At 39.4% G+C, this 11,076-nt stretch overlaps 1 pseudogene; it reads left to right on the top strand.

Moving 5' to 3' along the window:
• The window catches only part of LOC102859758, a 15,439-nt pseudogene extending 12,267 nt beyond the window's left edge, over positions 1–3,172 (top strand).
• The last annotated feature ends 7,904 nt before the right edge of the window (positions 3,173–11,076 follow it).

Here is an 11,076-nt window from a genome sequence, read left to right as displayed (position 1 = left end):
CTCCCCCATAGACTTCAATGCCGTAAACATATTTCATCCAGTTTTTCTCAGTCTTACCCCCACCCCAATGCCAGCCTCATTCTACAACAGTGGCACCAAATATGTCCCCATATTTCTAATGAGAAAGAAATCAGTTAAGCTGCAATAGTTAAAAGTCCCTGCAGTAGCTAATCTTCAAGCCACTTGCCTAGTCACCTCTCTGGTACCTCACCACCCATACATGCAGCCTCTCTCCTACCTGTGATTTCAGCCCTAATTCCATGTAGGTTCCACAGCAGAAAGAATAGGATGAGAAGCATGACTTTCTCCCAACTGTGCAAGAGCAAAGACAAACACATTTTCCTCAACATTTTTACTTTTGAGATTTTTAAGATGCAACTTGGAGCAAAAAGTTCTTGCTTTGCTTACTTCCCTATACTCAAGGCTCAGTTCCTTGAGACCATGGAACAGAGAGCTATTGTTGTGTTGAATTGGAACAAACTCAGAGCTGATTATCAGAGGCAGTAAATCACCCAAGAGGAGATTTCCATCTTTTTTCAACCGTGCAGTTGGTGGATTTGAACCATATGCCTTGAGGTTGGTAACGCAACTCTTACCACTAGGCCACTAAAGGTCTCTGAGTAGAGAGCTGATTGGAGGAAAAGCCTCACGTGCTTTACCCTCAACACCCTGCTTCCCCTTACAGTCTTACCAAGGGAGTCTGATCGATTTTGCCATACTGCTAGGCTAGTTCAAGAGGTTGTGGGGAAAGGAGACTCTTACTACCATCAAGAAGAAGTGCCACAAACAGAACATATCTTTTGGATTTAGGGTTCCTATGCCGAAAATTATCTACACACAAGAGTCAGAGAGAGAACTGTGACACTGAAAACAGCAGGAGCATAAGATGGTGGTAGCCCGGGACGAGTAGGCTATGTTTGCTGATCTATGGATGCAGTATCTTCAAGCATAAGGCTTCCTAGTGGAGTGGGATGCCCACAGGTACTTATCAGGGAGCTGAAACCCTTGCCAGAACAGCACAGAAGTCAGGCCTGAGCAGGATCAAGTGGCAAAGGCCTTCCTGCAGGCATAGCTGAGAAGGAGCAGTCTTGATCAACAACGGTACCCTGGGCTGTTCCTGTTACTTCTGGTTTGAATCTAATCATAAATTGCAATCTATTACTTCCCTCATAGAACCTAAACTGTGAGTATATATATGAGTGCTGTATGGTCATTGCAACAAATTTTCAAATATAAGAGGAGTAGAGAGTGCCATGAGAGGGACAGTTGCTATGTGAATTAATAAAGCACAAAAAGAAGTTGTAGAGAATAGGTAAGTCTGACATCCACTTTACAGGAATCACAGATTTCACAGATTTGAACTGATGCTAATCTTGATTCTTTCCTCTTTTCCAGAAGTTAGATAATATCTGATGCATCATTTTACAGATAAAATAATATATAAAATATATATGTAAGAATATAGTACATGTTCATTACCGTCAAGTTGGGAAAAACTCATTGTGAACTCTCAGATTGGCTTTCAAATCACACAGGAGGAGACTGCCCATCTTTTTTCCCTAGGAGCAACTGGCGGATTCAAACTGCCTACCTTGGAGTTGTCCGTGCAGCTCCTTACCCACCCGGCCACCAGAGCTTAGTTATGTACATAATTCTAAAATTAATAAATGTATTCATTTTCTAGAGCTACCATAACAGAGTACCATAACAAAATTTAAGTACTATGTTTAAGGACAAAACTTATTCTCTTACTGCTTTGGAGGCTGTGAGTCCAAATCAGGTTATTGGCTGTGCCAGTTCCTTCTGGAGACTCTGAGGTATAAACTGGACCATGAGTGTCTCCTAGCATCTGGTGGTTCCAGGTGTCTGTGTGCTTACAGCTGCGAGTCACATCGAGTACTTGCTCTGGGAAGTGCCTCTTCTTTAGTAAAGATGCTATTCATAAAGGGTGAGGACTAACCCTACTTCAACTCCTAAGACCTCATCTTAACTGATAACATCTTTAAAACCCTATCTCCAAAGAGGGCCACAGTCACAGATACAGGATTAAAATTTCCCAATACCTTTTGGGGGACACAATTCAATCTACAACAAATATATTTTTAGTTTTGCTTTGGGAGCTTTTAAAAGTCAGTTACATATTGATTTTAAAAGCAATCTTCTGCTACTTTCTTTATTAACTCAATATTATGTTATACAAGATTCATCTATAGTTTAATTACTCTTATCTTTATTGAATGGGAGGTCTGGCAGCCTAGTGGTAAGAAACTATGCTGTAATACCAAAGGCATGTGGTTTGAATCCACCAGTTGCTCCAAGGGAGAAGGATGGGATATCTATTCCAGGGCAATTTACTGCCTCTTAAAACATACGGGAGGGTCAGATATTATAGGTGGTTGGTTCCAACTCGACAGCACATAACAGAAACAACAACACTTACTACCATTATTTTTTATCTAATCTTCTCCTAATGGAATTTTTGTTGTTTCTTGTTTTTTACTTTTGATGTTTTGTGTTACTGTTTGCGACTTTCACCCGTGGCTGTGGTAAACATTCTAGTATGTCTCTTCAGGTTTGTGTTTAAAGAGAGTCTTTAGGGTGGAGGGAAATTACTAGGCTGTTAATTATATATTAAGTCAAATCCTGGGTGGTGCAAATGGTTAATGTGCTAGACTGTCAGCCAAATGCTGGATGTGTGAGTCTATCCAGAGGCAGTTTCGGAAGAAAGGTCTGGCAATCCACTTTCAAAAGTCACCCATTTGGTAGGAGGCCAAACTCTCTTTCTGACTTTGCTGCCATCACAGCCCCTGTGAAAAAGCCTGTAGTGAAGGGGAGTAAAAAAGAGCAGCAGGCTCTGAAGTTCGCCCTTGACTGTACCCATCCCGTAGAAGATGGAATCATGGTTGCTCTCAATTTAGAGCATTTTCTTCAAGAAAGAATCACGGTTAATGAGAAAGTTGGCAATCTCAGTGGAGGGGTTGTAACCATCAAAAGAAGCAAGAGCAAGATAACTGTAACCTCTGAGGTGCCTTTTTTTGAAATGTAAAAAAAATATCTGAAGAAGAATAATCTATGTGATTGGTTGTGTGTAGTTGCTAACAGCAAAGAAAGTTATGGATTATGTTACTTCCAGATTAATCAGAATGAAGGAGAGGAAGAAGATGAGGATTAAAACTCATTTATCTTGACTATTTTATGTAGACCCTTGAATAAAACATGGGAACAACAACAACAACAAAAGTCACCCATTTGAACCCATGAGGTCTCCATACATTGAAATCCACTCAATGGCAAGTGGTGGAGATGGCAGGTGTATATAAATTCAATTTTACATAGTTCCAAACTGTTTTCCAAAGTGACCGTCAATTTAGAATTCTGCCAGCTGTGTATGAGAGTCGCTATCAGTCCTTAGCCTCACTGACACTTTTATCATCAGGCCGCTTTAATTTTTAAAATCATTTAACAAAATTTTTGACAATTTGTTCTATAACACCTCGTCATCTCGGAGAAATTAAGTCAGGTTCATGTTGAGAATGGCAAATATGGGTTCATGCGTGACCGTGCTGTCCCTCAACCCTAACATACACACAGAGCACTAGAGACCTGCCTTCAAAGCCACCTTCTCCCTAAGTTCTCTTCAGTCCCCAACCACAGTGATCTCTCTACCTGTTACATTTTGCTTTGGATTTTTGTCAAAATTGTGTTTGTCACACGCCCTGAAAGTATGTTTACATGTGTGGGCAAAGTTAGATGACTTGTTTATTTTGAGGTCTTCCAGGTCTTCTAGAATGAGATGAACATATTTACTTCTGGTACTAAGAACGTCTATAACCCAAGATTAAATCCAAGGTAATTCTTTGTTCTCAGAAATCCTCATTGTTGGCATCTTTTCAAATTTTTAAGACTTTGATCTGACCTTGGCTTTTCATCCTGAGTGAAATTAATTTTTTAAAATTTATTTTGAGTGAAATTTGCAAATCATATTGGACTTTTACTCAAGCATTCACAGACATTTTGTTTTGGAACTAATTACAATTGATCTATGTAATTAATTTTCTGTTAACCATTCAGCCAACTTGTTCTGAGCACCAGCTATGAGCCTGGCACTGTTCTAGGTCCTGTGGATCAAGCAGTGAACAAGAGCAACCGAAAATCTAGTTGGTTGAGATTTCTTTAAGTAAAATATTTAATGTATTTATTAAATAAAAATGAAATAAATATATTAAATATTTTCTCTTCTTTAGAGGGCAAATTTAAGAGGGAAATAAATACTGCCAAAAATAAAACAGGGAGGGGCAAAGGAAAGTTCGGGGTGGTCAAAGTACAATTTGAAACAGCAAAAACAATGTACACAAACTTTGTAAATAAACCAGTACAAAATAAAAATTTTATTTAAGAAAAGTCCTCATAGAAAATACATTTCATCAAAGATCAGAAGAAGGTGAGGGAGAGACCTAAGGTGTCAAACTGAGTAAAAAGACAAAAATGGGAATCTGGGAGAAAACTTTCAAACAAAAAGAATTGCAAAGAGGTCAGTGTAGATAAAGCAGAGCAGGTAATGAGGGGAAGAGAATGAGCTGAGGTTGGGGATGGAGTTGGCCAAGGACCTCAATGACCAGTGTGAAGAATGTTCACTTTTCTTCCTAGTGAGGTGGCATATTATTGAAAATTTTTGAGCAAAAGTGTTGCATGATCTGACCTATTTCGAAGAGTAAATTCTTTCTCCCCATATAGGCAATAAACTCAGGTGGGACAAGAGCACAAACAAGAAGACCGGAGGGAGGGACTGCAATGGTCCAAGTAGGTGATGATGGTGCCTGAGAAAGGGATGTGGGACCACAGAAGGTGAGAAATCACAGCACGCTGAGTATCTTTTAAATAGTCTCTAGAAAGTAAATCCTCCAGGAAGACAAATAGATTAAATTCCAAATTCTATCATTGTCAGGGCTTTTGGTTTTTATATTTATCTTTATGAACTCGTGAAAAAAATTCTAGGAAAAACAGAATTTTGAGAACACCGAAAATGCATCTGAAAATGAAAAGGAAATGTAGTTTCCATTGTGATTTACCTTTTAATTAGAAACACCATACAGATATTGGTTCAAATTTCCACTCAGAATATGTCCAAAACAATGAACATGCCTTCTCTACAGGAGAATCCTCTTTACGTTACCTTTCCCTCAGGGTTCCTGCTTCTCTCTTTGCATATTTCTCAGAATATCCTGAAGCTGGAGGCATGCATGAATTTTGAGTCATTTTATTGTCTCCAGTACCTCTGACAGCCAGGAAACCAGCTGGTTGGCCACACTGAGACTTTTCTTTCAGGCTAGGACACAGGCCAGGAACAGGTTGTGGAATTTTCAGCTAAGAGAGGGCAGATTGCTGGAGTTTGGTCAAGAGAACAGATGTGCATTATGGGCCAATCTGACCACTGAGAAACATTTCTCTGTACCTTTTAAAGGTGCACAATTGCCTGGTTAAGCCAAGTCAATTTGACACACATTACCTTGTTCATAAACAGAGAGAGAAAGAGAGAACCTTTCCTCCCTAAGGGTGATCAAATGGTAGGAGAAGAAGCCAAGTAACTCAGAAATGGTTCAGCACAGCTTTGGGAAACAAATGTCCATGGAAAGGGCCCAACAGTATATTAATGGCCTGGACATTACCACACCCATGCCAGAAGCAAGAAGCTATTGATCATCTGTTCACTCTTCATTTCAGGGCACAACAGGAGTATTTCTATAAGAGGAAAAACTTTCCTTTACTCTTAAAGATGATGCCCTCTCCTAAAAGTCTTTCAATCACTCAACAAGGATCTACTGAACACTTTTTCTTCATAATACTATCTGCTACTTTTTGTGGTATTGGAGAAGAGTACTGAATATCTCATGGAATGCCAAAAGAACAAACAAGTATGTCATTGAAAAAGTGCAGCCAGACTGCTCCTTGGAGGCAAAGCTGGCAAAGCTGCATCTTTCGCACTTTGGACAGGTGAGTCTATTTCTTGAAAAGAACATGCTTGGAACATCATGCTTGGAATAATGGAGGGGAAGACCTCTATTGAGATAGATTGACAGGGTGACTTCAGCAATGGACTCTAGTGTGACAGAGATGATGAGGATGGTACAGGATAGAACAGAGTTCAGAGCAGCTATCCATAGGGTCGCCATGAGTTGTACTCAACAGCACTTACTAACAAAAACTTCTAGGAATTTAAAGAAATTTTAAGAAGGTTGGAAATATGTTTATCCTTGAGAAACATAAAATGTATCTGGAGAAATTAAATTTCCATTAAGTGTAACAGTCAATGTAAAAAAAAAAAAGATGTTAGGCAAAAGCAAAGAATGACTACATAAAATAAAAAAATGGAATATGACTACATCAACACATAATTGCCAATGACATTATTCTGTAACTGCCAAGCCACTGAGAATAATGGCCCAGTCAAGTAGACAACATTAATCATCACAGCCAGTGTTACTCTTGCCTTGGCATTTGTTACTGACTATACTGGTAACATGCAAAATAATTGGAGAGTGGATTTTTTTCTTTTTAAATATTGTCACAATGTGAAATGTGGGAAATAAGAAAATAAATGAGGACTATGTGTCTGACTTACTATATGGGAGAATGTTCCATGATATGTTGAAGAGACAAAACAAAAAAATCCCAGGGTTATTCAAAAGGTAATACAAAAAGAAGAAAGTTGTTGGTAGATATCTAGAAACACAAGATTGACTTCCAGGTCACTACACAACTTTAGAATGCAAGGAAAGCATGGTAAAACTGTGATGTATTCCTTGTGTTATAGAAATAAAATGTTAATACTCAGTAATTTCTGGAAATTGCATATTTTTAAGGACCAATAATAATGAAGGACGAAGTCCAAGCAACACTGAAGTCAATGGAGGGAAAGAAAAAGGATCCTTGAATTGAGTACCAAGTGAAATGTTTCAAGAAGCAGATTCAGCCCTGACTATGTTCATTGGTCTCTGCCAAGAAATTTGGACAACTGACTTAAAGAAATCTGCATTTGTATCTATTCCCAAAAAATATAATCCATCAGAATGAGGACATTATTGAACAATAACATTAATACCACAATCAAGTAAAACAATGATGAAGATTGTTCCAAACAACTGTTGGAGTACAATGTCAAACAACTACCATAAGTTCAAATTGGATTCAGAAGAGGTCATGGAACAAGGGATATCATTGCTGGCATCAGATGGACTGTAGTTAAAATCAATGAATACTAGAAAGATGTTTACTTATGTTTTATTGATTATGCAAAGGCTTTTGACTACATGAACCACAATTAGTTATAGACATCGTGAAGAATGAGAATTCCAGAACACTTGTGCCAATGTGGAATCTGTACATAGACAAAGAAACAGTAGTTCAAACAAAATGACAGTTTAAAATCAGAAAAGGTGTGTGTCAGGGTTGTATTCTTTCACCACACCTATTGAGTATGTATGCCAAGCAAGTAACTCAAGAAACTGGAACAAATGAAAAAGAATGTGGTAGAGGGCTTGGACGAAGATTCATCAACCTGCCCCATGCAGTGACACAATTTGCTTGCTGAAAGTGAAGAGGACTTGAACGTGAAACACTTACGGAATAAGATTTTAAAACCCCCAAAACTATAATCCTCAGTATAGATTACACCTTAATGGAAAGAAAACAAAAATCCTCACAACTGGACCAATTAACAACCAAATGGAGAGAAGAATGAAATTGTCCATAATTTCCATTTATATGAACCTGCAATCAATAAGCATGGAAGTAGTTGTTAAGAAATAAAACACCCAGGAGGTGTAAGTTATTTTATTTTTTTAATTGAGATTTTAATGGAAGTTTATAGACTGGATTTCCATTCATTCAGGCTTCCTGCATCTTGCACAATTTTATCTATCTTAACATCTTTTATCTTATTTATGTATTTTGTTACCATTTCTAGACCAAACAACCACCACTCTGATCTTTTGTCTTTTATTTAATACCTAAATAAAAAAAAATTTGTAAAGAGAAAAAAATTAAAACTCATTCATTTAATTTTTTTAAAAAAATCAAAATTCCAATTTTTACTTTTATGGATATGAGCCATTCCAACGACTTCTTCATGTGATGTAGATGAAGCTTTTCCCTGTATAGATATTCAGTTGTTTCAGCATCATTTGTTGAAAAACCTATTCTTTTCTGATTGGATTGCTTTGTCTTTGTTTAAACTCAATTAACTGTATACATGTGGATTTAGCTTATTGGTTTTTAAAAACTGCAATATTAAACTTTTAATCCACTAAATGTAAAAATTTAAGATGGATGCTAATTTAGAAATATCAAGGCAGGAAATGCATCTGGGTCATACTTTAAATGAAGGCATTCCAATATCGTCACAGATGTGTGCGTGTGTGTATCTGTCTGTCTGTGTCCATCCTCACCAGATCCCACATTCTCAGAGGGCAGAGGCTGAGCGCCCTCAGTTAGAATTGTCTGCACAGCACTTACCACATATTAGACTTCAATGCATGGTAACTGAATAACTAAAGAGTAAGTGAATGAATAAAGCTATCTTTGCATAGTGCCACCATGTAGAAAGGGGGGAAATATGGAGTTCTCGTGCTAACCCAAAGCCTATGCCTCTTGGGCAGTTTTAATTCAACAGTGAGTGCACGGGAGAAAGATGGGTAATCTTCTCTTACATGATTTACAGGCTCAGAAAATTCACTGGAGGGTCAACTATGAGTGAGTCAGTTCTGCCTCAACAATGGGAATGATGACCAAAAAAACCCGGAAATTTCATGGATATTGTCATGAATATTGCATTTCTTTGCAAATATTTACACATCACAGTAACCATCATCACTAAGCAGGTGTTCCCTCTGATAAAGCAGACATTGTGGAATAGTCCGAACCCCCTAGAAGGCAGCTGGTGGTAAAGTTGGTGGAATAGAACCAGGTTGTACTTTCTGCCCTTCGGTGAGAAGACCTCCACTACTTGTCCTCTCTGTGCCTCTATTTTCCCGAGCCTTATTTTTTTTTTAGCATTTCTGTGAGGCACCAGTGAAGTCAGAATCAGATCTGTCAACATTTTTCCTAGAACTCAAATCCCTTTCTGATTTCAAATCTCCACATCTCTACGAAGGAATACAATTACTGTTGGCAATACTGCTGGCTGCTAATTCACCATCCTCAGCCTACACATTTCATTACTGAGCAGGACTGGATTATAAGCCAAATGGTCTGTTTGGACCTGATGGCTGTCTTCTGAGCCATGCTTGGGGTGGGGACCTGGGGGAAGCCACCCCCTGGTTGAGAGTGGGCGAAGAAGGCTACAGCTCCCCACAAGAAATCAGCTGCAGGGCTCCACTGTGCCGAGGCCCACAGGGTCCACACAATATTGGCTTTACCATCTCCCAGAGGCCACCCTCCTTCTCCATGCAGTCAGCACTGAACTATAAAAGGAGAAATGGCTAAAGGAGCAAAAAGGATCCCAATAAGAGAAAATGTCTGAAACATTGTATGTGACTAATTGTTCTTGCTGTTGTATACTGTTTTCCAGTTGTAATCAACTCATAGCTAAATGTCCAATGGGTTTTCTCCTCCATCCCTCATGAATTTTCAGAGGCAGTAAATCACATGGGATTAGATTGTCCACATTTCTCCTGCGAAGCAGCTGGTGGATTCGAACAGCTTGCTTTTGCTTTGTCAGTGCAACTTCTTAGCACTAAGTCATCAGAGCTCTCTGGCCAATTAAAATTAATTGTTATTATTATGATGATGATGAGAGCAGGGGAGCTGGAGAATGAGAAACTCCCATTTTTAACAGGAGTTAGAATGAAGCCTTGCCACTGGGCTGGCCACAGGGGCCCATCTTCCCCCTCTGCTGCTTCCAGAATGCCAGCCAACATCGACCCATGTGACCATGCCTCTATCCAAGACAATTTTAATTAATTTTGTGCGTGAAATTTGGTGGGATGCAGTGCCAAATGTTTAACTGAAATCAAGATGCAAACTTCCCTCCATTTATTCGTTTTGTAAACGCTGTCAAAAATAAAACAAGAGCCATTAAGCTTGTCTGGCAGTGTTTGCCTTGCATGCCCAGGGCTCTTCACTGTTCCTGCCCACCCCCCATGCTCTGTTTGTATGGCTCCCTCCAGCTCCCCAATATTCATTCTGTTCTAGTTCCTGGTCCCCTGGGCAGGCCCAGCACACAGCCGGCTCTAGTGATTGTGCCAAGTCTAAAATCCCTTTTAGAGTCTTATTTTATTTAAAGAGCACCCCATTAATGGGTTTAATGGCCTTTCAATCACTTAGTGTGCATTGTCAATGAGGGAGAATCGATTTTCCGAGAATTCTTACCCTGGGAGGAAAACAAACAGCCTTTTCTTCTCATTGCAGTTTGGCCAACGAGCAGATGAGGCAGAACCTGCTGAATCCTGAACTCAGCTTTCCTCGTAACTGAGCATCATAGGAGCGGCTCCCGCAGCAACACACCAGTTCCTTCCTGTTCCTCTTCAGCAACCCGCTGAGCTGTGGGGACACTTTGCACATGGACTTTGCTCACACAGAAAACCCGCTCCTGGTTTTGTGCCACTCTGATGGAGTAGTCTGTAGGGAGTTGCGTTGCTAACACAGAGGCCATGCATCTCAAGTGGTTCAAAAGCACCAGGGGCTCCATAGGAGGGCAATCTTCTCCAGTTGGCGATTTACAGCCCCGGAAACCCAATGAAGTGTAACTTTTAAAAACTTATTTATACACACATATACAGAGATATTGGACGGAGGAATGGCATCCACTTCCATAATAGCCTTGCCTCCGGAAACCCTATGAACCTGGAGAGAATATGAAAGGCACCCAAACGTCGAGGACTCTCCTTCATAGGGTCGCTATGAGTCGCCTGCAACTCGATGGCACTAAACAACAACAACAACATACAGAGATAAAGAACATGGAAGTGACTTACCAACAATCTCATGATTTCTAAGCTATAATAATGATGAAATTGCTGGCACTAATTGAAGACCTTCTGTGTCAAATACTAGACCAAGTGCTTGATTATTTTTTTTTTT

Source organism: Elephantulus edwardii, unplaced genomic scaffold (assembly GCF_000299155.1).
Source record: "Elephantulus edwardii isolate Elephantulus edwardi_28Jun2011 unplaced genomic scaffold, EleEdw1.0 scaffold00182, whole genome shotgun sequence".
Lineage (NCBI taxonomy): Eukaryota > Metazoa > Chordata > Mammalia > Macroscelidea > Macroscelididae > Elephantulus > Elephantulus edwardii.
The sequence above is the reverse complement of the archived record's forward strand: the minus strand, read 5'-3'. Positions and strand labels throughout refer to the sequence as shown.